General features: G+C 46.8%; 1 long non-coding RNA gene across 2 annotated transcripts; it reads right to left on the reverse strand.

Annotated features, from left to right (window-relative positions):
• Positions 1-614: 614 nt before the first annotated feature.
• LOC134477002 (uncharacterized) lies at positions 615-14,926 on the reverse strand. 2 transcript variants are annotated; one of them, XR_010048871.1, is made up of 4 exons: positions 8,512-14,926; positions 6,762-7,239; positions 5,171-5,579; positions 615-3,170 (listed from the first exon to the last, which is right to left on the reverse strand). It is a non-coding gene; the product is annotated as an uncharacterized LOC134477002 (long non-coding RNA). The 2 variants fall into 2 exon arrangements; XR_010048872.1 differs by having other exon boundaries at positions 6,762-14,926.
• Positions 14,927-25,148: the final 10,222 nt, after the last annotated feature.

The raw sequence follows: 25,148 nt of genomic DNA on the forward strand, positions 1-25,148 counted from the left end.
ACTAGCTCACTTTACAAGCCAGATTGAAAGCACACCTGTAATTCCAGCACTTGGAAGACTGAACCAAGAGGATCATGAGTTCAAGGTCAGCCTGGGCTACATGTCAGACCCTGTCTCAAATAAAACAAAACAAGTCGTTTTATGAAGCGTTTCCTCAAGTGTATAATGGAGAAAGAAGAATAAATGAGATCAGGCTAAAGAATATTATAAAAAAACAAAAGGTGAAACAAATTTAAAATTATGTGGCATCGAGAATATCCATAGTTTTCATATACACAGGTATAAATATTCTCATTTCAAAGTAATCTAAAGTAGCTGGGCATGGTGGTGCATGCTTGTAATCCCAGCACTCAGGAGGCTGAGGCAAGAGGATCGCTGTGAGTTTGAGACCAGCCTGGGCTACACAGTGAGATCGTGTCTCAAAAACAAGGAACAGCAACAGTAAAACTTTAGAAAGAAACAATCTAAAATATCTTCTTTTAAAGTGCTGGGTATCGAACCCAGGACCTCGTGTATGCTAGGCAGATGCTCTACATACTCAGCCCCTGTATTACATATCTTTTCTGAGGTTTTATTTTGTTTGAGACAGGATCTCACTATAAAATCCAGGCAGACTTTGAATTCCTGTCCTTCCTGTTTTACCTTTCTGAGTGCTCTACGGGTTCAGCCAACCCCAGCCCAAGGTATATTTCCAATAACCTCTTGCTGTTTTGAGACAGGTTCTGACCGTGTGGTTCAGTGTGGCCTGGAACCCACCACATAGTCCAGGCTGGCCTTGAACTCATTGTAATCCTCCTCAGCCTCCTGAGTGCTGGAGTTACAGGCGTGTGCCACTATACAAGAAAATTTGCATCCAACGAAATTAGACTCCATTTATCACCCTAGACCCTTGCTGTCTTGCCTGAGTGACTCTGTAACAGCTGGAAGCAGGAATGCAGATCTGCAGGCTTCCCTGCAGACCTCCTGCCTCGGACAGTGTTTCCCAAACACAGCCTCCACTGCATGTTCCACCCTTGTGCTCCACGTACCAAACAAGCCAGTGTTCCTCCATCGAGTGACAGTCTCAGTGCCCCTCACCCTTAAACCCTGAGACCGATGTGACCGCCTCCGGAAGAGAGAATTGTAGGAATGATGTTGGGTGACTGGTGAGGCCCACGTGGAAAACACTTTGCTTCCATCTTGGGTCATTGCTGGCACCCAGCCGCCATGCTGGAAGAGAGCCCAACCATCCATAGGGGAGCAGATGACTGACTTTATAAGAGCAGGGTGTCAGTCAACAGCCAGCAGGAACAACCGACCTATCCCCCCTGTGCCCGCCAGAATTACAGGTTTGTGAGCAAAATAAATGATTAATCATTTAATGGACCTAGTAAGCCACTATGTTTGGGGATCCCATATATCCCCAAAGAGATGAAAAACGCCAGCCCCAATCACCTTGCTTTACTACCATTAAGAGTCATCATGAAGGGCCAGGCATCATGGCAGACGCCTGTACTCTCAGCACTTGGGAGCAGCGCAGGGTGGTCACTGTGTGTCTGAGGCCAGCCTGAGCTCCATAATGAGACTCATCTCAAAAACAAACACCAGACGAAGGCTGGCCATGAGCTCACGGGGATCCTCCTGAGTACGAGGGCTTCACTGTCTTCATTTTAATAATATTCCCACGTGATTGGATGGGTGTTGAAATGTGTGAAGCATTGATTGGAAGCAAAATTGTGTAACATTTAATTTTCCTACTGCCCTTAACAACACTGCCCATCAATTATGAGAAGCTGCAGGCAGAGGGAAAATCACAGGGAAGTGTAATTATGTGCAGAAAGGGAGATGCTGATGCCTGTTTAAGGTGCTGTGTCCTTTAAGTGTTAGGACTTGTTTCAGCTGTGGGTCAAGCTCACATTCCATGGGCTTCTCCTCCAGGACTCTTGGAGAAAACCGAGCTGGGTGGGGCCTTAAGGCAAGCCTGGAGATTTTAGTAGCTGACACTCAAGAGATGTCATGGGAAAAAAAAGAAAAAGGAAAAACTCAGGGCTGGGGGTTTAGCTCAGCAGCATAAGTGCCTGCCTTGCAAGTGTGCAGTCGTGAGTTCGATCCCTGGTACTGATAAAAACGAAAAAGACAAAAAACAAAAAAAAAAAAGAAGAAGAAGAAAGAGAGATGTCATGAAGATAAGAACCGAGATACCTAGTGTTTCCTTGTATGCAAGGCAGAATCATTTAGGTAGCAGATGGCACAGAGAAAAGTTTTAAAACCAAGTGATGCCATTAAATGATGCCATGCTGCCAAAGTTAGGTGTGCACAAGTGTGTGGAGCCCATTGTTGTTAAAGAATATCACTTTTTATTTTATTTTAAAGAGAATATCACTTTTTGTTTTATTTTAAAGAGAATATCACTTTTTATTTTAAAGAGAATAAAACTCAACAAAACAAAATGGAGCAAAGCCAATCAAAATAAGGCAGTGAAGATGGCACAGACAAGATAAGAGGAAATCAACAGTGGCTACCATAGTGTCTCTTGTTAATTTCAAAATAGATGCCCATAGCATCAGACATGGTAAAATCAAACAAAACGAAACAGAATAAAATCAATCAAAACAGAACATTGAAAAAAAAAACAATAAATCAGAACAAAACAAAACAGTGAGGTCAATATTGGATTTCAAAAACAAGACACAGGCAATCCCCCATATTTGCTATATTGCTTACCGTCATCCTCCTAATAGAGGCTCAGATTCAGGGCTGCAAAGTCAATCAAACAACACAAGCATTTGTTGTTTCTGTACCTCAGTTGCTGTCAACTCAGCCCATCCCCAGACCACCGGCTGCTTACTGGGCTTTGTGGTGGGGGCTCTTGATTCCCAGCCCGTGTGCAGGTGGACCCACAGGGAGGGCAGTCTGATTTCTCTCTTCCACACCCTCCATGGTTTGTGTGGCTTATCCAAGCGTGAGCTGGCTTGGTGTGGTCCTCCCAGGTCCGCTTGCCACCTGCTGATCACAGGAAGGAGGATCTGGCCTCTCTCTTCCTGTAGTAGAATTTTTACAACAAATGGTTCTTATTCTTCTTTGTCTTCGTCTCCATCTTGAGTCAGGGTCTCACCCTGTAATCTTAGCACTGAGGAGGCTGAGGCAGGAGCATTGCAAGTTCAAGCCCAGCCTGGGCAACTTTGTGACTCCTGTCTCAAAATTAAAAAGTGAGATAAAATTTAAAAAGGAAGTGTTAAGCCCTTGGGCCCAGTCCTAAGCACTACACACACAATTTTAAAAAATAAAAAGTCCTGCCTGACGCATCCAGAGAGTCTGTGCCAGTGTACACTGACCCCAAAGCTCTTCAGAGCCCCTCCTTCCTGTGGCCCTGCCACACCTCTGGGAATTCCCTTCCTCTGAGAATCTCGGCCAAGGTAGGTGGTAGGAAAGGTGTGCACAGTAGCTTGGGTTTTGTTTTGAAGCAATAATTTTTAAATATTATGTTTATTTTTATAGAAAATTGATAATATGTATGTAAGTTGTATCTTTGCCAAATACTTCTAGAAAGAAACATCCTTACTATGTAGCTATGACACACACATGGATTGTTCATGGACACGCATATACATACAGATATGGCATGAAGGCCAGCTTTTATCCAGAAGGCTCATAAAAACATAGCAGTGTAAGACCAGACATAAGACTTCATTCACCATTTTCTTTCTTTGTAAATCATGTAAAATTTTTGCTTAGTTATATTGCATATACGAGTTTGTGTTCTTTCCATTTAATACTAGAGTATGAATTTGGGACACAAACCAGTAGTTTGGGTTTTAACCTGTGTTACCGGGCTTTCAGACTGCTCACAGCATGTCAGGAGAACATCAGCCGCTAGAGGGCGGCGTTGTCTGTTTTGTTCGCTGCCGTATTCCCAGCCCCTCGCCCAGTGCCTGGCACACAATAGTCTCTCAATCTGCGCTGGGTAGTAGAGTTCATAGGGAAGGTGCTAGGCCCCGAGGGCAACACTATATACAGGCGATTGCACCTTTTGTTCCCAACCTCTGATGCTTTAGCTGGGAAGAAGACACATCTACCCCTCTATGCGGCTGTTAGGAGTGGGACTGTGTGCCTCAGTTTCCCCAAGGTCTCCCCACACGAATTCTTTGTACAACAGTAACCTGTATCTTAAATCACCTCATTCCAAAAAGCTCTCCAAATGTTAAACATGTGCTCGGTTATTTTCCTGTCACATAGTCACAGAGTGAAACTGTCTTTGGGGTTTTGGTTCTGCAAGCCGGCTTCCTCCAGTTCCCGCTCCTCTAACAGAACACCCCTGACTGAGTCGTTTATCAGTGCTGAGTTTTATTGGTGGGCCAGGAGCTGGGGGTCCAGGAGGCAGGGCCCCCACCAGCTGAGGGCACTCTTGGGGTGTCGTGGACAGGGCAGAGGGTGAACAGAAGAGGAGCCCAGACTCGCTTTTGTAACAAACTGCCCCCTGATAACAGTGTTGACTCACGTGGGGCCGCAGCCCTGGAGACTCAGTGCTTCCCCTGCCCTAGCCCCGATGCCACGGCCCTGAGATCAAGTTTCCAGCACAGGAACTTCTAGGGGCGCATTCAAACCACAGCACAGGCCTCAAGACAGAGCTCAAACGTGTAATCCTCCTGCCTCAGCCTCCCAGAGTGCTGGGATTACAGGTGGCATTCCCCCACCACTTTAAGCTCTGTTCTGAAATTTAGCTCTGTAACTGTGTGCTTGTGACGTCAACACTTTCACAGAGATGTCCGGCTCCTGGATGAGGAAAGCATTCTGGATCTGGGCACAGACAGACACACACTGCCCGGCTGGCGTGATTTCAGTTCTGGCTGTGCTCAGCTTGGGGACACCCACCTCCCACCTGTCTGCGGCACCGATCTCCCTGGTATCAACAGGATTGCTGGGGTGCGGGCAGCCTGGCCTCTCGGGCCACCGTGTCACAGGGCGTCTGACCGCAGTGTGTTGGACGCTAGATCCTCCAAATGCTTTCACCCACCACCCTCGGTAAGGGAAGAAGAAACACAGACTCTGCTCTGTTCCCACTGCCTGGAAAGAACTCTGTGTAGAAACACTGGCCTGAACCTTTTGTTACATATTTTGCAAATGTCTTTCATTCTTTTCATTTGCGTTTTAGTTTTATTTGTGGTATTTTTAAAACTTACAGATGTTTCACCTTTTTTGGTAGCAAAATCGTTCGGTCTTCTCCGGCCGACTTTCCTTTTAGTTGTTATGCCTAGAAGTCTGTCTGCTGTGTGTGTTAGTGACACACATATTCACGGTTCTCAGTAACAGCACAGGCTGATTATCCTTGGGCATCAGCCCTGGATGGGCTGTGTGAGGGTCCAAACTCTACCCTCACTTGGCTCATCATGGGTGTGACCCTGAGGGAAGAGTCCTGCACCAGCCAGGCTTCCTTCTCCAGCTCGCCCACCGTCACAAACACCCTTCCTGCCCTTCCGGGCCAAGGACGCCAGCTTCCCAGCACCACGCAGGTATCTATGTCCACGAACACAGATTTCCTTCTTCAGTGGCTGACGACACAACCCAGGTAGTTTCATGCCAGTCCTCGAGAGTAGCAGAGACTGCCAGAAGGAAGGAAAAGAAAATGTAAAGCACAGCCGCGTGCAATGCACTGCAGCAGGGACTGTTCTGTGTGGTGAAAATCGCATGAGGTGAAGGAATCCGTGATGCACAACGAGCTGCCCGGCAGCACATGCTATGAATTCCCAGCTGCACAGAATGAATGCTGACCAGCGCGGAGTGAAGGGCCCTGCTCCCGACCTCGCGGGAACCCTGCAGCCTGGGAGGGTGGGAGGCGCACTGAAGGCTTCTATTTGGCTCCACGGAGCCGCTAATTTGATGTAGTTATACCCTGCAGCAGCTGAGCGCATCTTGCAGAGCCTCTGTGCCCTGTCATTACCGCAGGCGCCTGAGAGCCCGGCGGGGCAGCCTCTTGGCAGCACGGCAAGGTGTAGTCCCAGGGTGACTGAGAGAGGTGTGCTATGGGGTGGGATGCCGATCAGCTCCTAGTGCAAATGTGTGGAGATAGGAAGGCGGCCATCACTGGGACATCCCACAGCATGAAATAGTGAGTTTAAAACACTCCAGGGCATCTGCTGAGTTTTGAAACCAGCAGCAAGGTGTGAGACTTCGGTTAAGGCTAACCAAGTTTCTACTACCTACCCGCTTTTCAGAAGTTGGAACTTGATATTTTTAGGGAGTTCTGTCAGTTTGGTGATGTGACTTACAAATTTAAAAATAACTCTTACTAAATTGGACGTGGTGGCTCACACCTGTAATCCCAACACTCAGGAGGCTGAGGCAGGAGGATCTTGCGAGTTCAAGACCAGCCTGGGCTACAAACTGAGCCCAAAGCCAGCTTGAACTGCACAGAGAAACCTTGTCTCAAAAAAACAAAAACCCAACCTCTTACTTTACTGTGAAGTTGCTGTTGAAACAAATACAGGTTTTTAAAAAAACTGGCTTTGTTTGTTTGGATTTTGTTTTGAGACAGACTCTCCCCACGTGATTCAGGCTGACCTGGAGCCCACTGTGAAGCCCAGACTGGCCTCCGCCTCCTGCAGGCTGTAATTAACAGTATGTGCCTCCATGTCCAGCAGAAAATTGGCTTCAAGGAACATTCTTTTCAGTTAGACACAGCCTTCTTTCTTTTTTCCTTTGAAGGTAGTTTTAAACTTTTCAGCAAGGAAACATATGTAACCTACAACTGCGGGGACCTGAACAGACCTCAAAGACAAACTTACATTTTCCTTAGGTGGGCTTTGCTTCACGGTGATGCTGTTTAGATCTTTAAATGATTAGCCAAAGAAACTTGGTAAAATTATTCTTGCAAAAATTGAAAACCTCATTTAAACAAAACAGAAAAATTTTTTTAAATCCAGAGCACAACCTTGATGGTCCTCAGGTTCTGTGGTTCTGGGGTGCCTGCTCCCCCATCTTGGTCCTGGACTGGGCCGCTGTCCTGTCCCTGGCTGGCAGGTAATAGCGTGTGCACTTCCTGTTCCCAGAGGAGCCGCTGGGACCCTGTTTGTTTTGTTCATCTTCAAGGTGCAGGGCCAGGTCCCTGCCCTGCTCAGCAGGCGCTCTGCTGTCAGAAGCCTCCCTCAGGAACTGAAGACGGGGCTGAGCACGCAGGGCTCTCCTTACATCACAGGGTTGCAGAACCCAGACAACTCAGGCTCCTTCCGCTTCCCATCTTGGTCCTCAGGCCACCTTTGCTCCCTGTGAAGAAGCAGCCTCAGGATGAAACCAACACAGAACACAATGGAGCCGAAAGCCAGGAAGAAGGGACCCCTTCTCCTGATCCTGGGACCCCTTTGTCCTGAGCTAGACTCACCCCGCCACACACCAAGTAGTTAGTTTTGATTTTCATCACTTGCATCCAGAGTGGTTCTAACGATAACCAGGTGTCAGGAACGGATCCTCAAGCAGCAAAGCTTTCTCTAACACAGCGCGACTCCCAGGCAGAGTTCTCAATATGTTGAGCATATTTACATTTTCTGATCTTATTGGTTTAACACCTAAAACTAAATTCCTTGTATTTCCTATCACATGAACTACATCCTGAAATTTACTTTTCTCAAGAGTCAGAGAATGTTTTCTTGTTCCATCTCTGTTCCCAGATAGCAGAGAGAAGCGCAGTTTAACGGCGCCCTCCCCAACACGCAGCAAGACAGCACACGGCGATACTGAGGGCCGTGGCGACTGCTGAACCAAAGAACACGGAGGCTTTAAATGCCATTTAGATGAGTTTCCCTGAAGTTCAGCAACTTGTTTTGCTAGTATGAAGACCAAGTCAAGTATTTCCTTCCTGTTCACAAAGCCTGGTGCAAACTCCAGGTTAGTCCTTTACACCTGGGCTTTTCATAATTGGAAAATCTTATGGTCATTTCTCCTGCCCTCCTCCAAATAATTCGTGAAAACTGTGCTCAGGGAGTCACGCGGGGACGCCTACCTCCAAGAAGCCCCTGGCCCTAGAGCTACTGCGTCTTTAGACAACGTCAGTGCTTGACACCAGCCCCCGTGGCTGCGATGACTCAATTTTGGAACAATCTTTTGTGTGGAACTAACTCTGTGAAGGGCTTTTTGAAAATCTAAATCAGCTCCATTCACGAGCCTGCTCCATATGCACATGGTCCTCCTCCCAGGCCTCGGGAGGTCAGAGAGGCCCGGTTTCTTCTTCCCGAGACCACTGCCTTCCTTGGTTCACTCAGCCCCAGCCCAGGTGCCTTCCTGGGAGAAGAACGCAGCCCTGTCCTGCTCACCGGCTGCCACCGGGTCCTTGGTCCCTTTCAGCAATAGCAGACTAGTGCAGGGTTAAGATCGCTAAAATGACTGTCCTAAAAGAGACTAATAACTATGGTGAGGCTCGCATTCGGAGGTCAGGGAAATAGGGACTCAGGAGTGGGCAGGAAAAAAGACACAGAAGTAGCCAGGGCTGCTAACCCAGGATGGGGAGGGTTTCGGGTCCTCCAAGGATTTGCTCATCCTTACCGATTTTGCTTTAAATTCTCTCTTCCTTTGATTTCTTCCGCTTCGTTCTTTTGTCCTGTCTTGCTGGACATTCCTTCTCAAATTCTTTCTCTGATCCTTCTCTTTCTTCTTTTTATGTGTTTTTAATCCGGGGTCCATCTTTGGATTCTCTGTGTCCTCCACTGCCAGTTCCCTGCACCCCTATGGGTTTGGGTGGGGCCCACAGCTGGAGAGAACCGAAGTGTCCACTTGGGGTGTGGCCTGTTCTCAGAGCTTTGGAGATTTCTGCTCACCTGCCCGCTGGACATCCCACACTGATGTCCTCCTGAAGCGCTAAACCTAAAGCATCATCTTTGAAGATGTTACACCCTTTTCTATTCGTTTCATGTAATCTAAGAAGCCACAGCACCAGGGGACAGGCAGGCTTAGAAACAAGTGGCACTGTGACTGGAAACCTCACCGGTGTTGTACGTCTACAAATCATACGTCCACTTTTCTCGGCTGTGTCCGGTTCTTCTCCCTGCTGTTATAGACGGGTAACTTGTGTTTCTCAATCTCTGTGACAGAAGACGTAGACTCTCATGTTACTGCTTCAGTCACCCATGGCGAGACTAGCTGGAGTTCCTCTGGTCCTAAGTTCAAAGCCCAGGAAAGAAACTCACCGGCCAAACTAGGTTTGCACCCACAAACCAATCAGCTTTGCTTCAGGGTTACACTGTGTTTGGGTGTTTTGTCTGTCTTGTTTTGTTTTCTAGGACGGGGGACTGAGCCCAGAGTCCCACACTTGCTAGAGGAGCATGTCCCCAGAGGTCCATATGTGTTAAAGGTGTGGCCCCCAGAATGGCAGAACTGGGGGGTCTGGTCCTTTAAGAAGCAGGGCTTGGTGGGAGGCCCCAGGTCACTGGGAGCTGTCCTTGTAGCAAATGTCCAAACTGGTCTCAGGTCCTGTCCAGGCACCACGTGAGGAACCAGCCCACTAGTCCCCCCTTTCCCCCCACCCCAGGGCACTACTTGTAGGTCCCAGCCCAGCTGGTTTATTCCCCTAACCCAGAGCTACCCAGGATGAAAGGCACAACTGGGTTAGCATGTGCAGCCAGGGGCTTCTGCCTCTGGTGGGCAGAGGCGCCCTGAGGGTCTGGATGGCCTGCTTTTACTCCCTTGGACACAGGTTTAAGCTGTTAGAGGGCTTATTCACCTGCCTCCCATTATCTGTTAGCACACGATGCTGTCAGGCATTCACTTTCCCTGGGGCCTTCGGGGGGCCACCGTCCCAGCCTGTGGTCGAAGGAGCACAGCCTGCTCCAAGTGGACCTCGGTTCTCCTTCTCCGGGGTCCCCTTGGGCCCAGAGCGCTCTGCCGCCTGTCTCCTGGGCAGAGCGGAGCAATGGACCTACTAGCCGCTGCCTCCCGGCATCTTCACTGAGGTCCTTGGCGGTGGGGCTGCTTGGCTGGTGCCGTGCTGGACTCCCTGACTCTGCAAGCAACCTCAGACTGTTCCTCCCCGCCGCCCCGGCCTCAGGGAAGCACCGCGTGGTGGCTGGGACAGCTCTCTGGTACACAGCGCGTGCGCCTTGAAGCTGTCCCTCACTGACAGCTCTCCACTGTGCTTCTGACTTTCTGTATCCATTGTGGAGGGTTTTCTTCTTGTGTAGACTGTGACTTATTCAGTCTTCCTCTTTACACTCTGCATGCAGACTGCCTTCAGCTCTCCGCAGCACCTCCTACAGAAGGAACAGTTGGGTGGGACCGTTCAGCACTGGATCCGGCTCACTCTTGTTCTTCTTTTATGAAAAGATAAGCATGTTTTCATAACCAAATAAGAGAACAACAAGTTATTACTCTCTGTACTGTTTCTTCAAAAAGTTAGTGCAAAACATTAAAACAAATTAGCATATATATTGAAATATTTCAAAAATAATGAATATGTGATTTAAGGAAGTATTTGAACTTCTCCCTACTTGTTTCTCTTTTGTTTTGGGTAGTTTTTATTGCCACATATTCCATTTTATGGTTATTTCTTTTCTTTTTTGTTACACAAGGTCTCACTACGAAGTTCAGGCTGGCCTGAGACTCACAGTGACCCTCCTGCCTCAGCCTCCCGAGTGCTGGGACTTCGGCCATGTGTTGCCATGCCTGGCTATGATTCGTTGCTTCTGCCATGTCCAATCTTCTCACCACGCCACCTAGTAAAGTTTCCACCGAGGGTACTGTGCGTGTCATGTGTGGATGCGCAGTTTTCTTTATATTTTCCATTTCTTTTCTTCACATTTGCAGTCCTCCCTGTAGATTCTGAAACACATCAATTACAGTTAAAATAACTGTATTGATGTCTTTTCTACTAATTCCACTTTGTCTAATTTAATGTGTCCTTTCTGGGTTGTTTCCATTGATTGAATTTTCTCATTCTTGACTGTATTTTCCTGTCTGCTCACATGCCTACCAGTTCTTCTTTTTTTAAATTAAAAAAAGTATTTTTTATGTTAAAGAAAATAAAACCTAACAGAATAAAGCCAGTCCAAACAAGGCAGTGAAAGTGGCACAGAACTTCAAAACAGGATAATAGGAAATGAACAGTGGCTACCATAATGTATCTTGTTATCTTCACAATAGTTGTCCATTTCCCCATAGTAAAATCAAGAATACAACCAATCAAAACAGAACACTGAGTAAAACAGAACAATACATCAGAACAATAAAAAACAGTGAGACTAATACTGACAGAGACAAGACAGAAGGAAATCCCCCATATCTGCCACATTGCATACTGTCATCCTCCTAGTGGATGCTCAGACCACCAGCCCTAGGCCTGCAAAGTCAACCAAACAACACAAGCATTTAGTTGCTATCAACTTAGCCTGTCCTCTGAATCAGCCAGTTGCTTTTGAGGAGGGAGGGGAAGTGCAGGGGAACAGCCTCTTGATTCTCAGCCCACATGCTGGTCACTTATGGGAAGGGTGAACTGGCTTCTTTTTTCCTGGGCTTCGCATAAAACCAACTTTTCTATGGGGTGACAGACTTTGTGAATTTCACCTTGATATTTTTCTGTTCCTACAAATATTCCCTTTAGCTTTATTCTGGGAAGCAGAATAAAGCAGTTACTCAGAAACACTTGAGTCTCTCCAAGCTTTGTTAAAGCCTTGTTAGGCTTCCTGAGCTAACTTCTCAGGAGGCAAGGTCCTTTTGAAAACTTCCCTGAGGCCCCATGAATCACACTGATCATCAATCAAGAATCACTGTCTCTGCTCTGACTTGGTGGTTATCTCCCCAGCTCTGAGTAATTTCCCCACATGTGTGCACTGAACAGTAACTGAAGATGGGGCGGGGGCTTCTGATCTCCGGACCCTCTCTAGGTGCAGCTCTCTCCTCCAGTGGGATCTGCCCTCAGCCCACCAGGCATGCCAGCTTCCCAGGGCAGCCTGGACACCCCGGCCAGCAAGCCACACACTCAGGAAGCACTTCTGATCTTGGTACACAATGTCTGAGAACCACAGAGGTAGGATAGGGTAGAGGCAGAGGCAGAGGTAGAAGGCTCTTAGATGATAGAGATAGAAATGAGTTTTTTCATTTGTAAGGATTGGGGTTTTTTGTTTTTGTTTTTGTTTTTGGTACTGGGGATCTAACTCTTGACCTCGCACTTGCCAGGCTGAGCTAAATCCCTGGCCCCTTCCTTTTCATTTGTTTCAGATGGGAGAATAAATTCAGCCCTGTCATTCCATTCTGTCTAGGGGGAAGTCCCGTTCCATCACTGGGAAACATTTGCATGGATTTGAACTCTGGAGTCGTACAGTCTGTGCGCTTATATGACAGTTGGAGATGTCCTTCCCTTCCTCTGTGTCTGTCTGCGAGCCTTGTCTCCCCCAGACCTTCCCAGCCATGTTCCCCGCCAGTGCCTGGCTGGGCTCCCAACCCACACAAGGCAGAGCTCCGTCCCCCTCCTGAACTCCAGGTCCGGGCAGCACAGCCCCTGGCTCAGCGGGCTCTGTAGCTCCAGCCCCACGGAGCAGCTGAACTGTTACAGAAAAGCTCCTTGCTTTTCATTTTAAAGTGAAACACTGACCCCGTCCAGCAGTGCATGTCTGTAGTTCTAACTATTCCGAGGCTGAGGCAGGAGGACTGTCATAAATTTGAGGCCAACCTGAGCTACATAGTGAGCGTCTGTTTTAGACAAACTGATGGACAAACAAAACAACCAAAAACCTGGGTATCAAAGTGAGACCTGTCTCAAAAAAAAAAATTATCAGGTGAAACATTCTATAGAATAACACTCAAATCCTCAGCCAGTTCTGCCAGGAGCTGGGGTAGCGGCCGTTCCCCCCCGGCAGGGTCCAGGCCGTTCGGATGAGGTTTATGCAGTTTGCTTCAGCTTCCCAGGACAAGAAGGAAGTCTTTGTGGTTCTTTTCAGTGTGTTCTGGACTTTGAAACACGGCTGTGAGCCTGCAGTCACGCTGAGCGGATTTGAGCTGTCAAGTCCAGCATGACCCCATCCTTCTCTCTCCGTGCAATTTTAATCGCTGGTTCTGGGGAAATAGAAGCAAACTCACAGAGCCTGTGGGAGGCGGCTGGCGGGGTCCCTCTGCTCCACGGTGCACACTCAGCTCCGCAGTCTCCTGCGCTGCACCGGCCCGACCCCCACCTCCACCTCTGCAGCATTTGGGCTCTTGGCTCCAGAGCTTCAGCCCGAGTGAAACCGAGCAGCTTCCTTATGGCCTGAATTAAGGCTGCTACACGTGGTGGCTTGGGGTGTAGCTCAGCAGTAAAGTGTGTGCTTAGCAAACACTAGGCCCTGGGCTCGAGCCCCAGGATCAAAAAAAGAGTTAGAAATGTTACAGAGTATTCGCTGCAGGAGAAACATGCACGTGTGTGCGTGTGTGTGAACGAGTGAGTGATAAACCGCACCTGCATGACACCCTCGAGTGCCCCGAAACCTTTCAGCGTGCAGCTGCCTGGACAGCTCCTGCTATTTTATAAATCACAGCCTGCCTCTCCTGTCTCTGTCTTTCTGCTTTGTCATCCCCAAAGCAGTCAAATGTAAACTAAAAGCTTCCGGAAACTTTGTTTTCACTCCACTCCCTCCTGTACCCCTCGGGAATGCTGCACTGTAAGAGCGAGCTCTTGAAGACTCACGGCCTCGCCCAGGGGCCCCAGGTCAAGGCTGGGGTTTGAAGCACACAAAGAAAATGTCTTGGGGGCCTCTGAGCTCTGGTGCACGGTGAGAAGGTCAGGCTGCCAGATGCTGGGTGACACATGTCACGGGGCAAGGAGAGGCAGGCCTGGAAGGGACCACTGAGAAGTGTCCCAGTGCAGTGTCCCACGCATCAGATAACAGCTCCTGTGCTAACAGTAGAGACACCTGGGAACCTCCCTCCTAATGAAGGCCGGGGAGAACCTCAGGGCTTGACACCTTGGACATTTTCCAACAACTCGCTCAAGCTAATATTTAGGTCTTAAATCAATCAGCAATCAATCCCCCTCTTTTCAGTGAAAACACCGTACTCTGAAATAGCCTAGTTTGGGGTAGAAATTCATATTTCCGTCTCTTCAGGGCAGTATGGTAAGCTTCAGGTTACGGTAAGATGACACCGCCCTCCAGGGTCTACTCCCTTGCCTGGCAAAGGAGAGCGGTGAGGACCTGATCAGCAGCCACATGTCTGTGAGAAAAAGAGTCGGTGCTGGAGCCAGGCCTGGAGGTGCATGCCTGTGATCTCAGCTACGCAGGAAGCTGAGACAGGAGAACCACAGGCTCAAGGCGGCCTGGGCAATGTAGAAAGAATGTGTGCCAGAGATAAAAGGGGCTGAGGATATAGTTCGGTGGTAGAGTGCTTGCCTGTGTGTGGGAGGCCCTGGGCTCAAGCCCCAGTAACACACACACACACACACACACACACACACACACACACACCATGGCACTGTTAGGGCTGGTCCTGGGCACTGCTCGGTGTTTGGAAACTCCACTTCTCCTAACCTACCAGATGTGAGTAGTACCTCCAGCCCTCCCCAGCTGTGTCAGTAAAAATCATCTCCAAGCCAGGCACAGTGCTGCATGCTTTAATCCTAACTGCACGGGGAGCCAGGTAGGAGGATCATAACTTCAAGACCAGGCTAGGAAACCTAGTGAGACCGTGTTTTAAAAATAAATAGACTGCGCATGGAGGTGTAATTCTAGCACTTGGGATGCTGAGGTAGGAGGATCACTGCAAGTTTGAGGCCAGCCTGGGCTACATAGTTGAAAGGTTTTGGCCCAGGCAGGACACTGTAGCCAGGAAAGCCACAACCGGAAGCAGGAAGCCCCATCTTGCCCTGCCCCTAGGAAGTTACTTGTGACGCCATCTTCCCGCCCCTGGGAATTTACATATGGCGCCAAACCTAGGACCAATGGGCTACCTGTGCATCCCTAATGCCCGCCTTAGGTTCCACCCCAAACCGAGGCTATTTACAGGCCCCCATGCCTTGTGTCCGCTGGAGAGATTGCCGGACGCCAGCGGTGGGGTTGCCGGTCATCTCTCTCCGTGTTCTCAGAATAAAGGCCGCTTTTTATTTTATATTTCTCATCTTTTGTTAATATTTTTCATCTTTTGGAAATAACTCTATCATTTGGTGCCGTGACTCTATCGGCAGGCAACTGACTGTTGGGCCACATACCCAAAGTCTTCTAGCCGATAGCCAGATAACATCCTGGATTAATCCCGAGCTTTTTCCTCTCCCGAGACGTTCCTGTCGCCAGCCGCCTGCACTCCGCATCGGCCAGACTGATTTCAGGTGAGCACTCCCCGGGGAACTTTTCGCACTGGGCAGCCCCAGTGGAATGTTCTCCCCGTCTGCGTGGGTCTGTGCATTTTCACGTCCTTAGGACTGCCCAGGGCAGGGTTCTTTCTGGGCAAACCTGCGCCCACAAAATCTCTCACGTTCTTTGGGTTCGGATAGCCCAAAGCAGAGATTTTTGGGACCGCCCACACTGAAAGACCCTCACTTCCCTTAAAGCCTTGCGCTTTCACGGGCAAAACTGTTACTGATCCCACGTAGACTCCATTCGTAAATCTCTCAGTGACGACTGGAGTTTACGGTTTGGAACCTTAGCCGCCGCGTGGTACCACAAATAAGTGACGACTTTTTTCTGGACCTCCGGTTTTTTTTCTTGCCTGAATCAGTCATGGGGAACGTATTTTCTAACTCCCAAAAGACGCCTTTAAAATGCCTAATTTCCAATTTACGTACTCTAAAAATTAAAGGTACCATAAAAACTAAACAACTAACTTTTTACTGCCAGGAGGTCTGGCCAACCTACCCGCTTATCGGCAAGCCTTGGCCTCGGCAAGGAACATTTGACCCCTGCATTCTCAGGAACTTGTATGATTTTTGTCAAGCTGGCAACAAGTTATTAGAACTCCCTTATGTCCAAGCCTTTCTTATTCTGAGAACACGCCCATCTCTCATTAAGTCTTGTGCTCCCGCTGAGATACTTTTAGCTAACTCTACCGCGCCGCAAACTTTTCCGTCCTGCCCTCCAGTGTTTTTCCGGCCGCCGCCTGCCTACCACCAAACTCGTTCCCTGCTGTTACCTCCCGCCGGACCGCTCTCTCCTCCCCCTATGCCTGATTCTCTCAGCAGCTCTAATCCCTCTCCGTTGTTGCAGATACCTCCCGCGGTGCGATCGTCTCCCTCTCCACCTTCCAGGACCCATAACTCTCCCAGCAGCTCTAATCCCTCTGTGTCACAGTTATCTCCCTGTGTTCGATCCTCTCCCCCTCTGTCTCCGGGGACCCATATCTCTCCCAGTGGCTCTGATCCTTCTGTTAGCGCTTCCCCGCAGTCTCTGACTTCTTCTCCTGAGAATTCTGTATCCCCTACAGCATTCTCACCGCCCGCCCATACTAGGTCTCGGTCACTATGTCCTTCCAGCAGGTCGCGTGATTGTTCCAGCTTGCGCGGGGAACAGTCGCCATGTTGCAACCCTCTGCCACATGGCATGGCGCCGCCATGTTCCAGAGGGCCACATGGCGACAGGGCGCCGCCATGTTTCGGGCCACGTGACAGGGCGCCGCCATGTTTACAGGGCCCTCACTGTCAACAGGCGTCTCCTTGTGGCTCCTCTTGTGAACTACAACAGCCGCCCTGTTGCAGTGCACATGATGCTTCATTGTGCTGCCGACAGCAGTCCTCTAGCTGCAAGGCACACAGTGAGACGCCATCTGCTCGTGTTTCCCAGGGTGACCGGCAGCAGCTCTGTAGCCGCTCTACAGATGATTGCTCACATGCGCCTACCGGAAGGATGGCTGCTCAGTGGCCCTCTGCTCCAGAAACTCCTCAGGCTCTGCTACCGCTTCGGGAGCAAGCTGGCCCCGAGGGACTTGTTAACATCCATGTGCCTTTTTCCCTTTCTGATCTATCTCAGATTACCCATAAATTAGGTAGCTTTTCTGTTGACCCACAGAATTATATCAGGCGATTTAAATTCATTACTAATTGTTATGATTTACATTTTAAGGACGTTTATAATGACTCTGGGCCTATAGCTGTGCCAGAGCAGGTCAAACATACTAACTATAACAAACTTTTAAAACAGGTCCAGGAGGCTAATCAAAACCCAGCTGTGTTCCTAAATTGGCTTTCTAATCCTTGCGCCCTGCAAGCAGTTCCAGCTTCGCGCGCTATGTTGGGCCGCCTCCCAGCCCCTCCCTCCCCTGTGCGCCGTCGTCGCCGCCGCTGCCATCTTACACGTTTCCGGGGGCAGTCTGAGCCCGCTCCTGCGCGCTACATCCCAGTGCTTGCCCCACCCATTGGGTGTGCTCTGCCGGAGCTCCGCGAAACAGCAGCTCAGCGGCTCTGCTCAGGCATGCTTTTTTTACAATTTGGCTCCACTCAAAAGATGCTTTTTTATTACAATTCTCAAACCATTTAATCAAGGTTTTTGGCCACCTGATAATTTTACCAGCCTTGTTTATCAATCAAAGCCTTCACCAATCTCCTGTTTAACAACTAAGGTAATAAATTCCTTTTTGCTGGGAACCACTAGCTGTATTTCAAGACAAGGGTTTTCTTCAAAGTTTTATTTTATTTGTCTTGGTTCATACTACTGCAAATAACAACTTTAAAAGTAAATGTGTTCAGAATTTGACAGTATTAGATCAGTTTTGATAGATTTATTCATAAGATTGCTAAACCTTTACTGCAAAACGTTTCCATTAAAGCCTTGTTTGGCAGACTAAAGCTTTGTTAATTCTACGTGTCACCCTATAAAAAAAAGCGGTGTGCCATCCAGATAAAGCCTGCTCTCTAATCCAAAATGCCAATATTAAATTCCTGCATACTTACTTAATTCTACTATAGTCCAAATCCCAAACAAAAAGGCAAAACTTGACCTTCAAACCTTAGAGAGATCTTAATATGGTTTTTTATATTTTTAACACTTGTGACACTTGGAGTTCTGAGACAGGTAAACCTACACAAGGTGGAGCTGCCTGCCCCCTCCATGGACCACGCTCAAATGCAGCAGAAGATACTGGGCAAGAAAATGCCCCATCCTGGCATTCTTTGAGACCTTACTCCAGGGCTACTGGACTGTCCTAGCCACCAGAGAGTGGGTAAGCCATCCTAAGTTCTAGCCCTCATAGGAAATGTCGACACTGCCAGATTCGTCACCGACAGAAAATCCGCTGCTGAAGACTGAGGAAGTTCAGGGCAACAACAGCCCCCTTTAAGGTGTCCGTCTCAGATTCCAAGTCGCACAAAACTCTCAGGTAAGACATTCTCTATATTTGTGGACATAGAGGCCATATATACAGAGTTCTTCCTGAGTATTCAGGCTGCTATATTAAGTCCTCAATCTCTATGATGGGGTATTGATGGTCAACCTATGCCATTTACAAACAGGGCCTATTTTGTGCAGGTCCCAGTCCTAAATCTTAAAATGCCTTTTATACAGGCTGACTTAGACACACTGAGGCCTCAACAGCTACTACCTGTTGTTGCTGGTGGACCCTTCCTCAGTGATATAGACCACCTCCTTCCTTTCTTATTCACCAATTTCTCAGGTAACCCTAGTCAAGACACAGATGCATTTTTGTCTTCTCACTTGGTTTATACTTTTTCAGGATACATAAAAGCCTTTCTCATACTTGCTAAAGTTCTGTTACAGCAAATCATTCCAAGGACTACAACCAGGTTACAGTGACCCATGCCTAAATCAAAGTTGCTGGACTGCCACCCTGGTTTCACATCACTCAGGCTAAGAGGTGCCCTCCCAGCCCTAAATCTGATCATTCTGAGTGCTCATCTCATCTTCTGTCGCCTACCCGTCTCTATCTCACAAAGGCCTCGCAGCCACATTTAACAGGCTAAGTCATGTTTTGTTATCCACTTTGGCTCCTAATTTCTTACATTCTATTAATGATCATTTTTACAGCAGGACTCCACTCCTCCTAACCCCACGTTTAATTTTCAGAATTCTGCCTTACCATGGAAATGTTTCTACCTCAACATGGTCCTGATAAAATGATATGTCTAAATCAAAGGCACCTTTCCCTCTACCTCACCTGGGTCCTTAAATATGACAGTGCCATGTCTCCTCATAACATTTTGTCTCTTTGTTTTTCCAGTCTGACATACGTGCATTCACCAGTGAAGTTGTCCTGGCTAAAACACCTGGCAGCAGCATCTACCTGGGCATCAACCTTCATCCCGTCGACTCCCCTAGGCTCCAGTACAGCGCCCTTTGCCAGCAGGAAGTAGTTAAAGAGAGAAATCTTCGCCCCTTTTCATAATAATAACCATAAGACGGGATATGAAAGGTTTTGGCCCAGGCAGGACACTGTAGCCAGGAAAGCCACAACCGGAAGCAGGAAGCCCCATCTTGCCCTGCCCCTAGGAAGTTACTTGTGACGCCATCTTCCCGCCCCTGGGAATTTACATATGGCGCCAAACCTAGGACCAATGGGCTACCTGTGCATCCCTAATGCCCGCCTTAGGTTCCACCCCAAACCGAGGCTATTTACAGGCCCCCATGCCGCGTGTCCGCTGGAGAGATTGCCGGACGCCAGCGGTGGGGTTGCCGGTCATCTCTCTCCGTGTTCTCAGAATAAAGGCCGCTTTTTATTTTATATTTCTCATCTTTTGTTAATATTTTTCATCTTTTGGAAATAACTCTATCAATAGTGAGATGCTGTCTTCAAAAAAAAAAAAATGCACCACAAAGGTTGGCATCACCTAGGACACCGAAGTACCGCGCTCAGGCGCCAGAGGGAGCAAGAGATTTCATACTCGCAATAGGCAGATGGGAAATGACGCAAACACCACCCCAAGAAAAAGGTGCAGAGGTACAGAGACTCCAGGGCGTGTTAGTGAGCTCGAGCCCTCTGTGAAGTCAGCCTAAGGATATAAACAGTTGTTCTTCCAAGTGCCCAAGTCTCACCAAAGAGCACAGGCATAGAGAGAACTAGGGGAACGTGAGCAGGTGTGGTGGCACACACGGGTAGTCCCAGGACTGAGGGAGGCTGATGCAGTAGGGTGGCAGGTTTGCATTCCACTAGGGCAACTTGGTGAGGTCTTCAGAGAGGGAGAGAGAGAGAAAGACAGAGACAGAAAGAGGAGACAGAGACAAACAGCCAGAATATCAAAGAAAAATCTCCAAAAGGCAATCCTGAGAAAATGGGATCTATGAATTATCCAACAAAGAATTAAAAATGATCATCTTAAAGATACTCAATGAGCTAGAGGAAAACACAGACAATTAAGTGAAGCCTAGAGAATGATTCATGAACAAAATTGTAATATCAACAGAAAGAAATATTAAAACAACAACAACAACAAAACCAAAAAGAAATTCTGGACCCGAAGACTACACAAGTGAATGGAAAATCTCATTCTAGAGAGGAAACAGCAGATTTATCAAGCAGAAGAAGAGGGCGGTGAACTTGCAGGCGGGTTGTCTGAATTCATGAATCAGATGAGCAAAAGCAACGGATTGGAGTGGAGCCCACCTTCGGGCGATTGTCAGGCTGACCCGTGGGTGCATGATGGAGATCCCAGCAAGAAGAGGAAGAGACAGGCAGAGAGTTTGTATGGGGGGATTATGACCAACACCTCCTGGGTTTTGAAAATAGAAATGAACGTGTAAGTTCAGGAAGTTCAATGAATCCAAGAAGACTCAAGAGAGTGAAACTGTTGAAAAAGGAAGCTGAGGCAGCAGGGCTGCATAAATTTGAGCCTCTCCTGGGTTATATAGTGAGGTCAAGGCCAGCCTGAATTACAGAGCGAGAGAGAGAGAGAGAGAGAGAGAGAGAGAGAGAGAGAGAGAGAGAGAGGAAAAGCCATAGAGAAAATATTTGTAAAACACAATCTGATATATGACTGTCATTAAAAATATACAAAAATGCTTAAAACTCAAACAATAAGGAAATGAACAACTTGATTTTTAAATGGGCCAAAAACTTTAACAAACATTTTAGTAAAAAGGTATGCAAGCTGGGTGTGGTGGCGCACACCTGGAATCCTAGCACTCAGGAGGCAGAAGCAGGAGGACTGCTGTGAGTCCCGGGCCAGCCTGAACCACCACACCCCAAAGACACACATGCAGCATAAGAAGCAGCATATGAAAAGACGGGGCCATCGTGTGTCATCGGGAAACTGCAAACAACACCGCAAGAGTCAACAGCACACCTGGTGAGTTGCAAAATCCAGGTCACGGGCGGCACCAAGGCTGGTGATAACACAGGGTAAGGAATTCTCCCCTCCCCGCCGCGCTGGAGGACACATGAGAGGCCTGGCAGTTTCTCACAAGGGGCAACGTCCCTCCCCACTGTACGCGGCCCATGTGGACCCCTGTGGCAGAGTTCTGCCCATGAGGCAGCTCACAACAACAGGGTGCATGTCCTGAAGTTCTGGAGGCTGGAGTGTCCAGGTCTCATAGATAGCTGTCCTCTTCTTACCCCCTCCATTTCTTTTTCGAGACAGCATCTTGTTACGAATGTCAAGCTGGCCTCGAACTTGCAGGGATCCTCTGCCTCAGCCTCTGGGGTGCTGGGATCACAGGGGTGTGGCACCATGCCCCATCACAAGTTTTTGTGTTTGGTACAACAGCAAGAGTGACTCCTGAGGTAATCTGTGCTCTGTGGGTGGGAACTGGGTGTCAGTGTTGTATTGGTTTTGAGACAGTCACCGTCCTCTCAGGATGCCGATGGTAAGAGAGACCATGTGTGCATCCGCAAGGCATGCGAAAATCTCTCTCTTTCTATTAAACTGGAGCCTAAACTGTCCTCAAAATAATATTTACTTAAAAAACAAGAAATCTAAAGCAAAGAAACAGGGGCTGGGGATTTAGCTCAGCGGCATAAGCACCTGCCTTGCAAGCAGGCAGTCGTGAGTTCGATCCCCGGTAAAGAAAAAAAGAAAAAAAAATAAAGCAAAGAAACAGATCCTTCAAAAATAACAACAAAAAACAACATGTATGAACAGAGACAGTGAGAAGGGAATCAAAGTATGCCACTATAAAAAAATCAATGAACACTGTCAAATTTTATTTTTAAAAATTTTTATTTCTGTCTGAAAAACCAAAAATAAATAAATAAATTTTACTGATACACATTTACAGTGCACAACAATTACATTTCTGGTGGGAAGTTTTTACATGTTCATAACAGATCGTAATTCCTTTTCTGTCTCCTCTCCTCCCTCCCCCTCCTCCAATTTCTTGGTTCCCTTCCCTTTTCTGCCTCCCTGCTTCCTATTATTTTTTATTTTGCTCTTTATTTATAATTTGGACTTTTCATGTAAGAGAAACCATGTGACATGTAAGCTCGTGTGCCTAATTTATCTCACTTAATATTATGGTCTCAAGGTGCATTCATTTTCCTACAGATGACTCTGGTTTACCTTTCTTCATGGCAGAGTAGTGCTCCACTGCATGTAATTTTCATTACTCATCTGCTAATCGGCATACAGGCTGCTTCCAAGATTTGGCTACTGTGAATTGTGCTTCTATAAACATGGATTTGCATGTTTCACTGTAATATGTCTTCGGACCCTTTGCAGGAAGAAATCTAGTAGGGGAAGAGCTGGGTTGAATGAAATTTCAATTTCTGCTTTTTGAATACCGAATACTGATTTCCATAGTAGTTGCACCGGTTTACACTCCCTCCTGCAATGCAGAAGGGTGGGTCCCTTTCCCCCTATGGCCTCTTGAGCATTTGTTACCATTTGATTCTTGATCATAGCCATTCTTTCTGGAGTAAGGTGGAATCTCGGTGTTTTAATTTGCATTTTTCTAATGGTCAGAGATATTGAACTTTTTTGTGTAATATTTGGCTATTTTTATTTCCTCTAAGAAATATCTATTCATTTCTGTTGCCCATTTTTTATTTGGTCTTCGTTTGGGGTTAATTTTTTAAAAACTCTTTATATACTCTAGATATTAGTGCTCTGCCCCAGGACTGGATGGCAAAACGTTTTCTTGATGCTCCTGTGAAAGGTATCGGTTTGCTGATCTCTCTCTCAGTGAGTTCATTACTGGTGTACAGGACTGCCACTGATTTTCGTGTTGACTTTGTATCCTACTATGTTACTGAATTTGGTTATTAATTCTAAAAGCCTTTTAATGGGTCTTGTATGCACATAGAGAATCATGCCATGGTAATTTGATTTCTTCCTTCCCTATACATATACAAATCCCTTTTGTTTAATTCTTTTGCCTGACTGCTCTGGTAAATGTTTTGGCTGCTACGTTGAACATGAGTAGACGAGTGGCCTTGTCTTTTTCCTGACTTTAGAGGGGAAGCTTTCAGCTCCTCCCCATTTAATCTGATGCTGACCATTAATCTGTCACAAATAGCTTTCATCGTGTTGAGAGAAGGTCCTTATACCTATTTTCTCAGGATTGTTATCATGAGTAGATGCTGGATTTTATCAAAGGTTTTTCTGTGTCTATGGAGATATATTTTTTCCTTGATTCTGTTTGTGTGGTGTGGTATATTATTGACTTGTGTATATTGAATCAACCCTGCACCCCTGGGATGCTCTTTTGATGACTTACTTCATTCATTCTATTTGCCAGTATCTTGTTGAGGATTTATTTGTCTATATTCATTAATTTTGATTGGATCCTTGTCTGATTTTGGAATCAAGGTAATTCTAACTTCCAGAAAGGTCTCTTTTCTTTTAAATTTCACCAAAGAGTTTAATATTTGCATTAGGTCTTCCTTATGCAAATTACTGTAGAAATCAGGAGTGAATCCTTATTATTTTTGTTTTTAATTTAATTTATTGACTTATTTTGTTTGTTTGTTTCTGAGATAGAGTCTCACTATGCAGTCTAGGCTGGACTTGAACTCGCTGTGTAGCCCCATCCGGACTCAAAGGCATGGTGATCCTCCTGTCTCAGTCTCCCGAGCACCAGGATTACAGGTGTGCACCACCACGCCCATCCGGGCTTCCCATAATTGGTGGGGTTTTTTTTCAATATTGCTTCAATTTCAGTGCCTGTTGTTAGACTATTCGGAGTTTTCACATCTTCTTGGTTCACTTTTGGCAATTTATATGTATATAGGCGTCTATCTGCTTCTTCTAGTCTGTCTAATTTATTGTAGTACAGGCTCTCACAGTAGTTACTAATAATTTTCTCGATTTTGACAGAGTCTGCTGTGATATTGCCTCTTTATTTTCTAACTGTGTTGATTTGGGTCTTTCTTTTTGGTTTATCTATTTTACTTATTCTTTCAAAGAATCAGTTCCTCAATGATTGGTTGTTTTGTCTCAATTTCATTCATTTCTGCTCTGGTCTTTATAATTTTCTTTCTTGCACTAACTTTGGATTCACGTTGTTCTTGTTTTTTGGACCTTGAGGTGCATCTCGACATATCTGGACTTGTTCTGTTCTTCTGATGCAGACATTCACAGCTACAAACTTCTCTCTCAGGAGTGTTTTCATTGTGTGCCATAAATTTCATTATGTGCCGCTGTACTGGAATATTGTTGAATTCTAGGAGCTATCTACTTTCTTCTGCGACCCACTGATTATTCAGGAGACTTTTGTTTACTTTCTATGCATTTGCATAATTTCTGTGGTGTCTTTCGTCTTTAACTTCCAGTTTCATTGCACTATGAGCTGATAACATACATGGCACAGCTTTGATTCTTTGGTACTTACTTAAAGGATGCTGTATAGGGTAGTATGTAGTCATTTTTAGAGATAGTTGCATGAGCTGTTGTTAGGTGAATCATAGTCGTGTTGATTTTTCATCCATTAGATCTATTTGGGACAGTGGGGTACTACATGGCCTCACTGATGTTTACCTGATCTTTTATGTCCTGTGGTGTTTGCTTTATGCAGTTGGGCATATTTGGGGCCTATAGGTTTAGAATTGTGATCTGTTCCTATTTAGTGGTTCATTTAACCAATGTGTAGTGGCCCTCTTTGCCTCTTCTGATCAGAGACACAACAGAAAAGGGACATGTATAGGAAACAGTGAAGTCAACTTATAAGTGGTTCATGTTTTTCTCTAACACTTTTTAAGGTTCTTTGTTCTGGACTCCAAAGAATTTTGACTATGATGTGTCTTGGGAAAGCTCTTTTCTGATATTGGCTATTTGGGATTCCACAAATTGCATTTATATGTATATTAAATTATTTCCTTATAGCTGGAAAGTTCTCTGCTATTACACCTGTAAACAG

Source organism: Cavia porcellus, unplaced genomic scaffold (assembly GCF_034190915.1).
Source record: "Cavia porcellus strain 051 isolate PalLab524CR breed Dunkin Hartley unplaced genomic scaffold, mCavPor4.1 scaffold_7, whole genome shotgun sequence".
NCBI classification, from domain to species: Eukaryota; Metazoa; Chordata; class Mammalia; order Rodentia; family Caviidae; genus Cavia; species Cavia porcellus.